The 17,295-nt window shown below is 49.2% G+C and overlaps 1 protein-coding gene across 2 annotated transcripts in view; it reads left to right on the top strand.

Moving 5' to 3' along the window:
* Window positions 1–17,295, top strand: part of AGPAT4 (1-acylglycerol-3-phosphate O-acyltransferase 4) — a 104,637-nt gene that overhangs the window by 63,416 nt on the left and 23,926 nt on the right. The gene's annotated exons all lie outside the window — the stretch shown is intronic.

Here is a 17,295-nt window from a genome sequence, read left to right as displayed (position 1 = left end):
GGTTTGGGAGATTAAAACCTAAGCCCATGAAATAACGCATGCGTCTGTGGGTGCCTCCGTCCAGGGCGGCCGTGAGCCTGGTGCTAATGGTGCAGCTCAGGCCCTGGGCACCTTGGGAGTTGGAAAAGGGAGCGATTGCTGTGGAATATTTGCCAAAGGCAGTGGGGGTGGGGGGGCACTAGGTTTAGGCCTTGAATTTTTTTTTCTCCAAGATGACTGAAATTTTAAGAAATCGAGATAAGCAGGTGCTTACTTCATCAGCAATCGCTCTGTGTTCCATGGAGAACTCCAGTCCCTTCCCTTCCCTGTGGTCAGGAGTTACATGCTGAGGCCGCTCTGGGAAAACCCTCATTGGCTCATTAAATGTTCTGAGCATTCAGGTGGTGACCACATTAGTTTGTCTCATTTTTCCCCAAATGACCAATTTCCTAAAACACTCATTGCATCACCTAACAGTGTGTTATTGAATTGGGGTTCCGTGGAATGGAGATTGGGAAAGTGGTTTTGTGGGTGCACATAAAGTCTGCATGACTGACCAGCTGTGATTGGTTTTCTGGAAGAGGCGTGTGAAGCCGAGGCCTGTTGGTGTAAAGTCCATTATTCTACAGATAACCCCTTCCTCCACTCTGACTGTCCCTCTCCCATTTCAAGAGGCCGTTTTGCAGTTCCACGCTCAGCCTCTAGATTCCCCACTCTCCCAGCGTGGGCCACCCTTCCAACCGTGTCAGACGAGCTCAATGCCTGGGGGAGCCCGCCAGTGGTCCCATTGCATCCGGGGTAGCACAGAGCTTTCCCCTGACTCCCCGCCTACTTCTCCCACCTCCCACCTCGCCTCACTCTGTCTGTTTTTAAATTAACACCCTTCGTTTTGTAGGAGCAGTTTTAGGTTTACAGGAAAACTGTGCCGAAGGTGCAGCGTTCCTATATAACCCCGCCCCCTCCTCTCCGCCCCGCCCCCCTCCCCGCCTCAGTTTCCCCTGGTATTATCATCCTGCCTCAGTTTCCCCTCGTATTATCATCCTGCATCGTGCTGTACATTTGTTACAGTTGATGAGCCAGTGTTGAGACACCGATGTTCCCTTCAGTCCACAGTTCACAGTAGGGTTTGCTCTTTGCACGGCTCGTTCCACGGTCTTGAGAAAGGCAGAATATCAAGTATCTACATTGACAGGGTCCTTCGGGACGGTTTCACTGCCCTGGAAACCCCGTCCCTCCGCTAGTCCTGCTTCCCTTCCGCCCACCCCGCCCCTCAGCCTCTGGCACGTCCGAAACACACGGTCACAAAAATTTTAGATACAGCCCCTCTGAATGACATCAGTTTGCTAAGGCCACCCTGTTTTCTTTATAATGTCTGTGAAGTAGGAATATTTTTCTGTGAGTCCCCAAATGAAGTAAATGATGTTGGATCTGCTAGCAGTTTCTGGGTGTGGGCTGGGATCGTGTCTCGTGAAGCTGAAGAATGCACGCGCGGACCAGGGAGAGGCAAGGAGTTTTAAAAAGAGGATAGTTTATTAGAGGCAGGAGAAGAGGTGGCAGCCACTGAGCGGGTGGGGGGTCCCGAATGGGGGTGACTGAGGCAAAAGCTCTTACCTTCATACCTTCCCTTGCTCATTTGGGGAAGGGGCTGGAACCTTCCAATGGACTTCATCCATCAGGTCTGTCCTGTTTGCTCCTCCTGAAGGGATTAAGGAATGAACCCATTCCTGTCTATCAGATCTGCTCCTTTGTCCGGCCAGAAGGGATTTGAGATTATCTATTAACCTCAAGGCGTATTCTCATGTCTCTGTCCTGGAGTGAAGCAGACATTCCAGGACCTGGAGTTTTAGGATATGGCTGTTTTTCTGTTTATTTCACCAGGGACCCCGCTGTCTACCTAGGGACATGCTAACTAACCTGTCTCATCTGTGCTTCATAGAATCTAAGCGCCATTGATTGTAAGGTGCATCATTAGGTTACATAGTTCTAAGAAAGAGAAAGAAATGCTGCAATTAAACTAAGACACACCATGGATAATAAGATGCCCCAGTTTTGCATGTTAAAATAAGAATAAACGCACATCTCAGAACTGCTAAGACGTCACACAGAGCCAGGCCTGCCCAAGTACCTTTTGTGCTTTATTGACACAAAAACAAATAAATACACGAAAGAACTGCACCAAGGTTCCTGTCTGGCCTCTAGGGCAGCAGTGAGGAGAGTGAGGGGGTTGCGGCTGGTGAGAGTGAGTGAGAGTTGAGGGGTGATGGAGACAGGAAGGCAGCAGGAAGCTGAGCGAGGGAGCGTGGGGCTGTGCCCCCAGGAGTCCTCAGTCCTGGAAGCCTCAGTGTCTGTACCTGTACAGGATAACACTCATCCTGCTGGTGACTATGGAGCTGAATAAATGAGTAGTGTGTGACCAGCCTGGCTCACTGCCTGCATACAGTAAGTGCTCAATAAATACTGGTTCCCTCTTTCCCTCCTTCCTTGACTCCCCCCACCCCGTTACCTTGTCATCCATCCCACTTGTATCCTTGCACTGTCCCCTCCCCCAGCCTGAATGAGGGCCACCTCACCCTCATTCTCATCCCACCACCACGTACACAAGCTCTGGATGCCAGAGCTCCTGCACCACCCGGGCCACCGTATTAATTAGTCTTCACAGGCAGAACTGCCTGGGGATTAGCTAGGACACTTCACAGATGCCAAAGCCTCTGCATTCTTGGCTTTGGTGTTCCCAGGCTGCCAAGCAATTAGAGTTTATCACCAGCATGCGCACTCACTGATTAGCTGAAGCTCAGACAGACCCCAGTAAAGTGGTTTCTCAGGGGCCTTTGAAAGACTAGGCCGTAATTGAAGCACAGGTTTATTATGTAACAACTGCTAAGGTTCTGAGTGCTCTGCATATTCATGAGGCCAGCAGGCTGGAGAGCTGTGCCACCAACTGCCAGGGATTCCAGGTGGCAGCAGCTGGGCCAGTAATCCTGCTCCCGTGAATCTGCACGACCTTGGGAAAGCCACGGACTTCCATGTTGTCATCTGTAGAATGGGGAGTAAATGCCCGTCTTGCCAGATGGCTGTCAGGGTTGCACCAGGTGACGTTGACGAGACCCCAGGACCTGCCGATGGCTGTAAGTTTCCAGCCCTTCTGGAACTGCCTTCCTAGCACCACATGGGGGCCTGTTGCCATGACAACTGCTGGGTTGATAAGGATTCAGACTGCCAGATTTAGCAAATGAAAATTCAGGACTCCCAGTTAAATTTGAATTTCACATAAACGAATAAATTTTTGGCATGACTGTCCCAGAAAGTGCATGGTGCATCCTTTAGTATAACTATATCTTTCATTTAGCATTGCATGAGACATACTTACGCTAACGAATAATTTGTAGTTTATCCCGTAGTCAAATTTCACTGGGCACTTGGTATTGTATCTGGCAGTAGGGACAGTATATGACCTTCTTGTAACCACTAGTAAGAAGTCTCACTTGAACCAACTGATTTCAGATAATTTCTGAACTATCTGGTGACCTTGTTTAGTCCAAGTCTGAGAAGAATAAACAATGTACACATTCCCCTCCACTATTAAAAGTTGCCCTAGCAAAGAAGTTGCTCTTTTAGAAAAGACAAAGTTAAAAGTCCTATAGGCTGGCTCCTAGGTTGAGAGAAGGCAGCAATGTGTCGTGTGAAGAAAAGTTTTTTTAAAAATCAATTTCAGTGTAGTTTCTCCTTCACACTTCAGGCCCTAAAAATTATTTGGGGAATTGTGTCTCTTTTAGCATTTTAATGTTTTTATCCTTTTCAAAATCACAGTATATGTATTTTTCTGTGAGTAATGAATTTGAATTATGAAAATAAGCAAATTATATTTCAGTGAGAGAAGACATTAAATAGATGAAAATTTAGAATAGGTATTTATCTTAAGTAGATTTTAAACTTTGCTTTAAATGTTCCTAAAGAGATTAGTAGTTTCTTAAGGTAAATTTTAGAATTAAAAAAGAACTTAATGAATGGCCTTGAGGACGCTACCAGTCTTAACTCATTTTTGACGTGATCTGGATCTTTTGAATGTTCTCTTAGCTGAAACGCGCCCTGTCTCCCAGGTTGTAGAATGACAAATACTTACCGATATTTGCGCAAGCCCTGTCCTGCAGGCTGCAGGCAGCACAACAAGATGGGCAATTCACTGGGACTAGAGAAAAAGGCTGACAGTTCCACCCTTACATCAAGAGTTTATTAAGGGAACTTGCTTAAGAGGAGCGTCTTGAGTGGCAGGGAAAGGACATGGATGTTCTCCAAGCCATGTGGCAGGTGCTAAGGGGGTTATATAGAACAGGGCAGGATGGATGGGGTACTGGGGCGTGACCCACCCCAGATAAGGGGAAAATGCCTGCAGGGCAAAGGTCTGTTCCAGGAGCCAGCAGGCCTGGGGCATAGGGGAGGGGTCGCTCACAGTCTCTGAGGGGACTTACTGGAGGCCATCTCTGTTCTGACCCGCTCGAGCTGGATCTAGCTCAAGGGTCCAGCAGCGGTCAGGCAGTGGTCACTTTCTGGTACAGTTTCTCCTCCACACTCTACCCCTCGTGACTGGCTCTCACAACCTCACACGCCCCTTCTTCCTCGGGGTGCCTAGAATTATCAGCGAGGAGCTTCATTAGCAGGGAGATAGCTCCCACAGTTGCCAGTTTATGTCATTGGAGACAGTTCGCAGCAATAATACAGACACATGCAAGAAAAGAGACAAAAGAAGCAATCCAAGTATTAGTGACAATTTTTTCCACCGTGCTCCCCAGGACCCTGTTGCCATAAGACTGTACAAATCTGTAGAGAACTTTTATAAAAATGTTTTGAGCCAAACGGAGGATATGCCTGGAAGCATGATGGGATGGGAATTCACATCCAGGCTGTCTGACTGCAAAGTACTAACGGTATGCATTGTTCCCAGTGGGAGATTTAGAAGAGAGAAAAATTACTTCTGATGGAGGGAAGAGGAGAGGGGCATCAAGGAAAACTTCACAGATGTGACTTCATTTGAGCTGAGACTTGGAAGACAGATAAGGTTGGTACAGAAAGGAAGGGCCTTTGGGGCCAAGAAAACAGCTTGAGCAGGAGGCTAAAGCTTGGAGTAGGTACAGTGAGTTCTAGATAATTCCAGGAACAGCATGGAGGCTCGAGGTGTGTGGTGGAAAAAAGTGGAAAAGCGTTGACCCGTCAGTAGGGCCTGGTTACGGAGTCCCGGTCCTCTGCAGGTGGTGAGGGGCCAGTGACAGTGTTGACAGGGTTACGCTGGCGTCGGACACAGACTGGACGAGAGGAGCAGGTAAAACTAGAGGCAGAGACGAAAGGGAAAGTCATCAAGGGGTGACCAAGGGCACATTGAAAATGCAAAAGAGGAGGGATAGCAGTAGACGTGGACAAAGTGGGACTGACAGGACCTGGGCCATGGACAGAGGGGGGCAGGGGAGACCGAAGTGTGTGAGCGGGTGACCTGTGAGTTTGCTGTGAGTTCAAATTCTTGGCGACACGTCAGTGGCTGTTTGTGGAGAAGCTCCTGAGTGCAGGTCCCATAGGTTGGTACCACATTCCAGAGCTGAATCCTCAGTTTCGTAGGCTAAGACATTCGATTTGCTATTATTTTAATCAGGCTCCAGTGAACTCGTGTTAAGCCATCTTACGAAACACATAGGAAAGTTGGAATGCAGTTGGTCCAGCTCTCAGCAGAGACGGTAAGAGGGAGGGAGCACTTGTGTTGGCTGACTGACACGGTTTTGCTCTGAAGCTGGTGTACAGGTGGGTTCAGGTTGCACTCAGGAGGCCGATGAGGACACTTTCCATCTCAGCAAAGGCAGCTGGGTGGATGCAGGCACCCCCAGTGACTGGGTATGCAGTGGGCGAGGTGTATCCGCCATGGAGGCGGAACACGGGTCACTGTCAGCGCTCGCTCTGGGAGGTGACGCGGCCATTCATCCTGAATGACCAATGTGCTTTCCAGTCGACGCATTTTTCTCTACAAATGTGTCCCTTTCTTTAGATGAAGTTGGTTTCTGAGTCTGGCCTGGAAATCATTTGTCCTCTCTCAGGTGACATCTGCACATGTCTGTACTGTCTTTGGTATCTGTGTTTACATTTTGCTTTGAGAAGACTATGTCACGTACCCTACTTCCAGGTTGAACGTGTGTCCCACCGACATGCACACAGTGAGCACCCAGCTTCAGAAGTGTAACTTCCATTCAAGGATGCAGGAAGGGCCCTCCATCTTCGAGTAGAGCACGTGGGCCTGAGGCTTCACAAGGGATCGCATCTTTGTGTGTCTGGGAAGGGGAACATGCAGCGTTACGACCACGGCTTCTTACTTCTTGGCTTCAGAGCCTTTGTTTTCTTAAAGCAACTTGGCAAGTCATTCTGGAAGGACCACTCTGACGGAGACTTTAGGCGGGGGTAGTAGAAGTTTAAGCTTCCAGAAACCTCTGGGAATTTGAGTAACACCACTTTTCATCATAGCTCAAGAGTGGAAAGGAGCCCCACAGCATACATACCCGTGTCACTAAGCCGGAGGCACATGCAAGAGCAGTTCAGAAGGCAAGCACGCATCAGAAATTGGGGTCTGGGGTAGCTTTCCAAAGGAGGGGGCTTTTACTTGTGTCTCAAGGGGCACTGGGGTTTGGATCAGACAGGAAAGAGAGGTGTCGGTGTGTGATGGGTCCGAGGGAGGAGAGGATGGGGTCCATGGCCGTTGGGTGTCTGCTCTCTGCCAGACACGTTGCCGCCTGTTAGTAAGTCCCCACCTGACGTGGACGTTGCTGATCTCAGTTCTGTGAGAAAGTGCGGACGTCCCTCCCCTGTGATGCCCAGGCCTGGCACAGAAAGCACTTAGTACTTGCTCACTTGATTAGAGTCAGAAACATGGCCCCAAGCCAGTAGCTATGAAAGAGCTTTTATTCACCACGGGCCAGGGCACTGACGTTTGCCCTCCACCACAGTCCACATGTGGGGTTACCTCCACTTCAGACCTCAGGAGACTGAGGGGAGACAACAGCTCCCCACGGTCACTGTGCTGAGAAGGGTTGAGGGTTGGAGTCCAACCACTGTGGCGGGGCTAAGGTATGGGGGACCTTACTGGTGGCCCTGGGAACAATGGAAATGAGAATTTCTTACTTGTCCATCATCAAGCAAAGGGAGAGGAAAGGAGTGAATACTTTTACACTCTGGGAACTATAGGCCTTTAATCTCTTAATGAGTGGCATTGAAACAGAGTATTTTCAAATTGTGTTTAAACCTTCGTCTCTCTCAGAAATTTAAAAAATGGAAATCCATATATGGCCTTGCTCTACATTTTACACGTGGATGCTTTCCTGAGATTCTCTTCTTTGTCTCCCTCCTGTTGCCCGTAAGGGCAGCGATGCCTAAGGACAAAGGTGTTTGTCCTTTTATTTGAACCTGGAGTCATTCTCCTTGGAAGACGGAACTTGTTTCCTTTCGCTTTTTATTATGAAACACTTAAAAATATATAAGAGCAGAGAGAATAGCATAAGGATTCTATTCACAGCACCACGATTTAACTTTAAATATTTTATCGTACCGACAGTTACTGAATTATTATTAATTGCTGAAAATTTACAGTGAGTCCAGACATTGTTTGTTATGAAATATCATCTCAAATTATTATGAGGTGTGTTTTGTAAAGAATAAGAATATCTTAAAAACATAATCACAATATCATTATCACAACTATCAAAATTATCATATTTTGCCATGTATAATGCGCACTTTTTTAGCCCAAATTTGTGAGGGAAAATAATAAAGATACACATTACACATGGGTAGCACTAATTCCATATTATATAAATGTTTTAAATTCCTTTATTTATGCTTATGAGTTAAAAGTGTAAAAATAAATAAATAAGTGCTAAAATTCCTTTATAATACAAAAAACAAGTACCTGAATATAAACAAATAAAAATTTGAATTAAAAACTTGAAACAAAAGATTTTTTCCCCTGAACGTTTGGGCCAAAAATGTGGCTATGCATTATACATGGCAAAATACGGTAATCTTTTGATAGTGTCACGTGATACCATCTAGATTCAGAGTTCTCCAACTGGTTCCAAACATTTTTTCACCCTCGGTGTGTTTAAATCAGGATTTAAATAGGGTCCAGACAGACCCCCCCACACACACAGATCTCCTTTTTTTTTTCTGCCTCTGTCCTGGAGAAAGTGCCACATTCTGGGGTGAGCTTCACCTGCTCCGCCTGCCTCCCTGGACAGCAAGCTGGAGGCCAGACAGAAGCGCTCCATGGATGCAAGTTCATCGCTGTCCCCAGGAGCGGTTCACAGTGCTGCTGCTTTGCCTCCTGGGGCAGTGGGCCTCCCGAGGGACATGCAGTGGGGAGGTGGTCTTTAGAGAACAAAGTCCGGGTCGGGTGCTGATGGTTCCAGGTACTCCCGAGCTCCTGCTGCGTGCAGGCCCAGGGAAGTCTGATTTCTCCTCTTGCCAAGCACCCTGCTGAGGTGGAAACGGGCCAGTAAACTTTCATTGGTAACTGAGTGGGAAAGTGTTATGAGGAGAAGATGGGCAGGGCTTGGGAGAGAAGTAGAGGTGGCTGCAGTGAAGGCAGGGGCCAGAGTGACAGGGGGCGAGGGGGCCGTCAAAGGCTGGAGCTGGGCGAGGCCAGGGAGGGAAGAGCCATCCATCGCACGCCCCCGCCCCGCTCTGAGAGCCAGGACTGCTGGTCCCCACAGTAGGAAAATGTGTCCAAACCCGAGAGCCGGCTTCCTCCACGTACCCCCGCTTCCTCCCAAGCTTCCAGCTCACTTAACGGCAAGTCCATCCCAGCTGCTCAGGGCAGAAATCTTGGGACCGCTCCTTCTCTTCCTCTGTCTGCTCAGGCTTCAGCAGAACCCTGACCCCAACTCCTCGTCTGCCCTGAGCTGCTGCACTTGACACAACACATAGGCAGCCTCTCAGAGTGCCTTCCTGGCTCTAAGCCTGGAAATACCATGAACAGGGCGGGTCCCTTACCTGGTAGAGGTTACATTCTAGCAGGTCGTGTTACTGAGGGCACATCATGCTTCATGCTGACCTTCCAGTGCCTTCTGGAGAGGCCATCCTTCTCGGGCCCTCTGTGGAAGGTCCGCCTGGCCCCCGGTGTCCCCCACTGTCCCCTTCTGTTGCCCTCCCAGCACTTACAGCCATCAGCTATGCTATATGTCTATGGGGGTAGCTGCTCACTGCTTGTCCCCCCAACTAGAATTCCTTTGCTCCCACATCCAAGCAGCTCTGCGTCAGTATTTGGTGGGTGAATAAGAACACTGATACACCCGGGACGGGGTAATCAGACGGCATAGGTATTGTGGCTCCATGAGCTGCTTTCTTGGAAGGGAGTGTTGAAAAGTCAAAACGTCAGGACAACCAGAGTGGTAGGGTGGGGAGGGCGCCCTAGGCGCTTCTTTTCCTCCTCCCACCTGAGTATTCTGAGGGAAGGTGGGAGCATAGTGCTTCTCCTGGCTACTATACTCTGCCGTCAAGACAGTCGTATTTCTGAATGTTTTGCCTCCTTCTGACATCTTGACCCAATAATTGGAAGCAGAGTGGTGACTCCAACTTCATAAAAAGCGGCTTTCCCACTCCTGACGTCAGTCGCCCAGGTTCATACTGTAAATGCTTGTAGCATGTGGACCGCCTGCTCTCAGTGCACCTCTGCCTCTGAATCAATTACCTGCTTCCCCTCTGCTGTTTGCTCGGGTGTGAGTGGTGAGGAGACAGCCCCTCCGCCCCGTTCCAAGCCTCATTTTCATGGCCCTTCATCCCCCAGGCCTGTCATCCATCGCAAGGCTTGGGCGGCAGTTACACCACAGCAGCATCAGTTCTTTAAGACCTGAGCTCCAAGAACATACCAGGTCAAGTCCATTCTGTCCGCACCCACCAAGGGGTGTAGAAAACAGGCTGTTCGAAGGCTGGGAGGAGGACAGAGATGGAGGGTGCCGGCCGCGTTGTCAAGAACTGGCTTCACATGCTGCCAGCTCAGACCAGGTCAACCTCCATCAGAGACGTGCTGGAGGTCTTCTCAAACCCCTCTGTGGAAACTTTCTAGACATTGTTTCCCTAATTGTCCCCATGACATTACAATAGCACGTATATGCTGTGTATCTGTCCATAGGCTCCTTGCCTCAGCACCATTCGAAGACCTGGGCGTGTGAGTGGGAAAAGCTTGGAGGACTCCAGGGTGGGGATTGAAATGTTGCAGGTACACCTGGGCTCCCAGTTGAGTGTCACAGAAAGAAGGCGCTGAAACCCTGTTGTGGCCAAAAGGCACATGTTGGTGAATTAACTAGAAATAGTTCAGAATAAAATACAAACAAGTGCCCAGGTGTGCAGAGCACACTGAGTTAGGAGGTGAGGTAGACAGTGTGTGGCCTCGGATCTAAGATTTTGTGGGAACAGGTGTGTATCGCACGTGGAAGGATGGGTGCGGCACGGTCAGGAAGGCAGACATGGGGAAAGGAGATGAAGTGAGAAGCATGGCCTGTGTGCTTGGCTGGGCACGGAGGACCCAGTTCTGGCCGAGTTTGGAGCTGGCTGGGGGTGCAGCGAGTGGGGACGAGGAGCTAGCTGGCTCCACAATAGATCCCAGAGGCGGATGGGGACCAGCAGGCAGCGGGCCTCCATCAGGAATCCCAGCCTCTGCATCAAGCCCTCCAACATTGGAGAGGCGTTTGGTTAAGCCCACGCCCTTTTACAGCGTCTCCGTGGCTCACGAGGGGTCAGCCGTGGCTCCTGTGTGTGCTCGACCCCTGCTGGGGCCAGAACTGGGACAAAACCTTTCTGTTTACTCAGCTCCCACGAATTGCTCAATTTTGTGTTTTTATTCCAATTTCTGTACAGGGCCCAGAGTGCTGGGTGGGCACCTGTAACTTGATGAATGACCTGCAGGTGTAGGGTGCAGTACATGTGCACAGGCTAGGGGACAGGTGTGTAGGCCAGTGGGCAGGGGCACAGGCCAGGGGACCGGTGCACAGGCCAGGGGACAGGCACACTTCTGCACACGTGGTACAGGAGGGAGACAGTGACATTCACACACAAGATATTTCAAAGCTTCATTTTGGGAGTTTTTTGAGGATGAGAGGTTTAATTATCAGTGAAAAGTTAAATTATAAAACGCTATTATAAATACATAATTACATATACTTATGTTAGAGATTACACATAATTATATATGTAATTATATAATTATTAAAATTAGATAAACTTAATTATAAAAACCATTTTTCCTTCAGCACGTGTCTCCCATCTCCAAAGATGTGGGAGACACTGACAGTTGACACGTGTTTGCACAATGAGCTCCGATCAGTCCCCGAGATTTCTAGGCCTATCCTGTGGAAACTTTGCCTCCTGATCTTACTAAAGTTCTCGGCCCTTCTACCGAAAGGGGCTGCAGGTAGGAGCGAAAGCAGCAGTCCTGTTGGTCTGTGAGGGAGCAGGAACTCAGAGGACGGGTCTGGTGCAGAAGCGGGGAGCCTGAGCACCTCCATTTGCCACGGTCATGGAGAGACCTTGACTGTGGTTTGAAATGAGCACAAGGACTCCTGGGGTCCAGACCAGAATGGACCAGGTGGTGCAACTACTCAGCATCGTCTGTGTCTGGGTAGGCGTAGGGCTGCCGGCTCTGGACACTCGGCCAGGTGTATCTCTCTTTTCTCTCCTGCCTGTTTTTCTCTGCTCCTTAATTATGTCTTTTGTTGTTGTTGCTATATTAGTAGTAGTAGCAGTCGTGTCAGGAGAAGGAAGCCCTGGTTTTGTACCAGGCATGTGTTAAATGCTTTACATACTTGGGTGTCTTTACTGTACAGAAGAGCAACTGGCCACAGGTCCACCTGGGATCTTCCTCTTATCGTCCCCCTCCCTCCTAACGTGCCCACCCCCACACAATCATGGCTGTTAGTGTCGCAACTTTGAGGAGCTCTCGTGGCCTTGAGCACCCCCTGTCTGCATGCAACTCCTCGCACACCGGCCAGCTATCTAACCTCCGCTATTACTGGCTTGTTAGGCAAAAGCCCGAGTGCTGTTTCTGGTTGTGCGTTTTTTAATGTGCATTAATTTGGACACCCACACAAGAAAGTAGATGTTTTGGGGCAAAAGCTGGTCCTTGCTCTCCCGTATGAACCCTGGTGGTGTTTACTATTGACTCCTGGCCTCGTGGTGATAGCTGGTAGGACTGCAATCTGAGAGCCTCGACAAGGGCTGTCCCCTAAATAAAGAGCGGGAGGACCCTGCTTTCTCCGTGGCCTCCTCACCTGCCTACAGCTCCCTTCAGGACGGCTTGCACAGATGCCCTTTGGTACCCTTCTCAGTTAAATTGGAGGCTCCACAGAGTGTCCTTTGAAAGGAAATGGTGCCACCGTTTCCATGGAGGCAGAGGGTCAAGCACTTCTGTGATCTGCCGCCACCCCAGGCAGATGGTGAGTGGGCAGCACTAATGGGTGGTAAGCGGATGGAGCTTCTGAAGGACCTCACAGAACCCCAGGGGCGTGAGGGCTGAGGGCTGAGGGCACCGCCACCTCCCTGAGCCCCAGGCAGTCTGAAGCCCTGACATTCCACACATGGCGGTATGAAGTGCATCTGTCTGGAGTGTCCCACCTCACGTGGAGCAGCCCCGTTAGGTAGGTGATCGTCAGTATGAAAGACGGCTGCCTGGCAGCGGCTGTGAAACGTCAGAGGAAGCCTGAGCCAGGCCCTGGCCTGTCACCTTGAGACCAGCCCCACAGGAAAGTAGATGAAATCTCAGTTCACAGAGGTGCTGGTGAATTGTGGGCAGCTATTTACATACTGTGTTTCCCCGAAAATAAGTCCAGTTCTTATATTAATTTTTTCTCCAAAAGACGCATTAGGGCGTATGTTCAGGGGATGGCATCCTGAAAAATCATGCTAGGGCTTATTTTCCAGTTAGGTCTTATTTTTGAGAAAACACAGTAAGAACATTCAGTAAAACATCAGCCAGTAGGTCCTTCAACTTGAGGCAAAAGGATTGTGAGTACCTACTGTGTGTTGGATATTGGGGCAAGGATGTGGAGCTACAAAGACGAAGGAGCCTTGGGTTCCTTGGGTGCTGCCACCTGGAGGATTCCACGGGTACAGAGTGACTCCATGCTCTGTAGGAACGGGTGGACTCCACACTTGGCCCCGACCGTCACGGACCTCACGGAGGTAGCCCAGGCAGCAGGAAAGAGACCCTTTCCCACACTGTGGATTCCAGCATGGATTGGGAGGACCTTTCTGGAAGGAAATTTGGAAATATCCATAAAATGTAAAACTATGCATACTCTTCAATCCGTAATTCCCCTTTTTGGTATAACTATGTTGGAGAAATACTTTCCCAAGTATTAAAAAGAATAACATGCACTTTCAAAGATGTTTAATGCAGTATTATTTGTAGCAGTAAAAAGAACAAGGAGCCAATGCTAATCAATGGCAGAATGTCTGTATAAATTATGGCAAATCCACTGCTGTACGGTGACTGTTACCCTTTACAAAGTTGACATTCTGGCTATATTTGACCTAAAAACATGAGAGTTTCATCTATTGAACAAAGAATGAAAGATATCCCTATTCCTCCATTTCTTCATATTTAAAATGGGGATAATAATAGTACCTCATACTCTCATAGGGTTAGTAATGGGACTTCATGCAATATCAGGTGGAAAGCTCTTGGAATAGTGCCCACCCCTGGCCAGAACCCAATAAATATTTGCTAATATAATTATATATATGTACTAACATGGAAAGATCCAAAATATGCTGTTTGGAGAGTACATATATATATATATAGTTTACAAACATCAATAAAACGTGAACCCGTTTGTGGGGGGGAATTGTGTGTGCATGTGTGTGCATGTGTACATGCATGTCCTGTGTGTAAATGCCGAGGAGCAGGACCAGAAGACTACCTTCCAAACTGTTACCATGTTTCCTCGAAAGTAAGACTGGGTCTTATATTAATTTTTGCTCCAAAAGATGCATTAGGGCGTATGTTCAGGGGATGTCATCCTGAAAAATCATGCTAGGGCTTATTTTCTGGTTAGGTCTTATTTTTGGGGAAACGTGGTATGAGTGGTTAACCCTGGAAATGGCAGTGAGATTGGGGGTGGGGAGGAAGAAGGGCCTCCCGAGGGTCCAGCTAGAGAAGCAGAGCCACTGGGAGATACCCCTGTACAGGGACTGGTCTTTATGCATTTGTGGCAGCCGGTCAGGCCATCTCTGCAGCTCGTGCTGGAGCTTGAAGTCCCCGGGCAGGCAGGCAGGACGGGGTGATATATGTAACCTAGGGGTGATCAAAAGATTAGGTCCCCCAAACATATCTGCAGCCCTGCAAGGACAGACCGAACCCCCTGCCAGTTCTTACTGCACCTGGCATTCATTGATGGTGGGGCCCCTTCGTCACAGAGCAGACACGCACACCTGGCCCAGGTGTCAGGAAAGCTGGCAGGGACGAAAGGAGGAGCAGTCGCAGGCCCAGCTGCTCTGGCTCCACGGTGAGGAGGTGAATCAGCAACACTATGTGTGACCTACCAAATGGTGCTGGTTCCCTGCCACCTGCCAAACCTCCCAAGAATGTCCCTTGTGGGCCCCCTTAACTGGAAACAAACAAGGAAGGGGATTCTGGGAAATGTAGTGCAGCTTAGCCTAATCGACACATTACAAGCCAGCAAAGGGAATTTCACATTTTCCTCTGTATACTCTTTGGTGGAAAAAAAAAAGAAGTGAAAAAACAGGAAGGAAAACTCTTCAGCCCCATGACATTTAGTGTTCAGTTGCGTAACTACCAGCCTATTGGGATGAGTGAGAAATCAGGCCTTTCTCCACCGTCACCACCTGGTCCCAGCCACCATCACCTCTCACTGGGCAACTGCAGTCGCCTCCTCACTGGCCTCCCTGCTTCCACCTGGCTTCCCGATCTGGCCCCACGTCAGCCAGACTGATCTTTTCAGAATGAAAATTATGCTGCTGTGTGCCTATTTAAAAATGCTCCAGGGACTTTTCTGTTATGAAATCATAAATCATAACTCCTTCCTGTGGTGCAGAAGTCACTGTAACACTCTGCCTGTCTCTGTCCCCACCCCCTTCAGTGACCACAGCACCTGTGTGCTATAAATTTCCCAGATGTACAATAGTAATAAACGGCTGACTGCATATTGGTTTCCTGTCCAACTTCATGGCTGGTGTCCTGACAACACAGTCTGCTTCAGTACACACAGCGTCTCTGAAAGCTTCTCCTGTCCCTCTGTACAGACAAGAACTCTGAGACTTCGGAGACATTGAGAAACAGGCTGAAAGTCTCACGACCAGTGAGCGGCACCAGTAGGACCGCAGCCTGGATGTCTGAGCCCCAAATCCACCAGCATGAAACTCAGCTCTCACCCATCCTAGGAGCAAGTGTTTCCTGTCCCGTCACACCAGGCACGGGGAGGGGAGGAGCCTGACCCTATGTCGGCTGTTACTCCCCTGTCCCTTGCTTCATGCCTGCACACATTAGGTCACCAAGGTGTGCTGTGAGCATAAAGGTGCCGGCACCATGCTGGGTCCTGGAGTTAAGGCTGGGGTGAGCGTGACCAAACAGCGCAGTCCTTGCCTGCTGGGGCTAGCTGTCTGTACGGGGGTCACACCCTCAGGCTGCATCACAAGCGGTGATAAGTGCTATGAAGGGTATTGGGGAACCTGTGACTCGGGGCACAGCCTGACCTTGGGAGGGGAGGAGCAAGGCACAGAGAGGCATTCAGGAGACCTTTGCAGAACGACAGCGGGATGTGAGTCCCGGGGAACAAGTCAGCTTCGTCTCACTGCTCCCGTGGAGCTCTGCTTTGGGACTTTTCCGGGCTTCATGGCCACAGTGGATTTGGCTGTCCTGCCCACTATCTCTTAAAAGAAATCAGGGCAGCACTAGAAGCATCTGTCTACCCAGTGGTAGCAAACTGTCCCTCTGTCCCTGCCAGCAGGGCTGCCCTGCTAGCCCTTCTGAACACTGATCTTTGTTCCTCGACCCACCACTCTAGGCCCCACTGATGTCACTGCCTGTGGGACAGCTGACTGGGGACTTGGCATTTTCTCCACTCAGGAAATGGCCGGCACTTTTCACTGTCAAGTAAGGGGAGTGTTTGGGTTTGTTTGTAATGATACTGGTAGACATGGAATGCCTGGATCTGGTGGGAACTTATGATATGACATGTACCTTCATTCTCACAGAACCCTAGGAAGCAACCCCATTCTAAGATTAGGGCACTGAGCCACTGTGCGGTTCATTTGTCCGAAGTCCCACAGTGCTCACTGCTTAGAAACTGGACTGCAATGCCTTCTAGAGAGTTCCTCATGTTTCGTTTCAAAAGCATCCATCTCCACCCTCAAGGAGAAAGGTTTCCGAAAGGAGCCATTCAAACCTTTAAGACATGCAGTTTGGTCAGAGTCAGGATCGTGCTTGTGTGCGTGCATGCGTGTGTGTGTTTGTGTGCGTGTGTGTGTTAGGGGGTAATGAGTGAGTGAGTTCTCTGCTAAATGTGTACCCCACTAACCAGTGATAAAAATAGGGTGCGACCTTCACAGGGGACTTGCACACCCACCCATTCAGCTACCAAACACCTTTAACAGTTCATTTCAAACTGCTATGTAGCTATAGTTGTAATCACCAACGTTCAACTGTTTTTCTGGACAATTTCCACATAGAGACTTTTCCTGAGGCTACCAGATTTGGGAATTGTTCACTGGATAAAGTCAAATTGGTCATGGTGCCGGAAGAAGAAAGAGAGACTTTTCTATTTTTCACAAGCTCCTAGAACAACTGTTTTAATACTTTCCCATAGGCCAGCGGGGTAACTGCTCTGACTGACCCCCACCCTTCAGGTGCCAGGATTTCTGCGCCCTCATGCCGAAGCTCTCACACCTCGTGCACTTAAATGTCTCAGATGCGAGAGAAAAATTGGGTATTTAGTGTTCTTTGATAGGGTTTATAAGTATCCCAATTAGTCATTCCGCAGGATGTTAAGAATTCTGTATATCATCTCACGCTGCTGTAAACACAGGGCATGAATTCTTGATGGATTCAGGCTTTCTGATTTATTTTTCCCCAAGGTACTTCATCAAGGAATGCAAGTCATTTGTCTTGTCAAAGCTTTCCATCCTTCCCTGGAGACCGTTGTGGAATCTTTCTCGTTTTTCCCTCCGTGTCTAGACCCTTTCAGGGACTGGGGTCTGGGCTGGAGTGATTGAAACATTACCCCTAGAATAGTTGCCGTCTGCCCCCCAGCCAGGAGGGCAGAAGCCTTGCTCCCAGCCCAT

Source organism: Rhinolophus ferrumequinum, chromosome 3, assembly GCF_004115265.2.
Source record: "Rhinolophus ferrumequinum isolate MPI-CBG mRhiFer1 chromosome 3, mRhiFer1_v1.p, whole genome shotgun sequence".
NCBI lineage: Eukaryota > Metazoa > Chordata > Mammalia > Chiroptera > Rhinolophidae > Rhinolophus > Rhinolophus ferrumequinum.
Note: the sequence above shows the minus strand (reverse complement) of the source record. Positions and strands in the feature narration are given on the sequence as shown.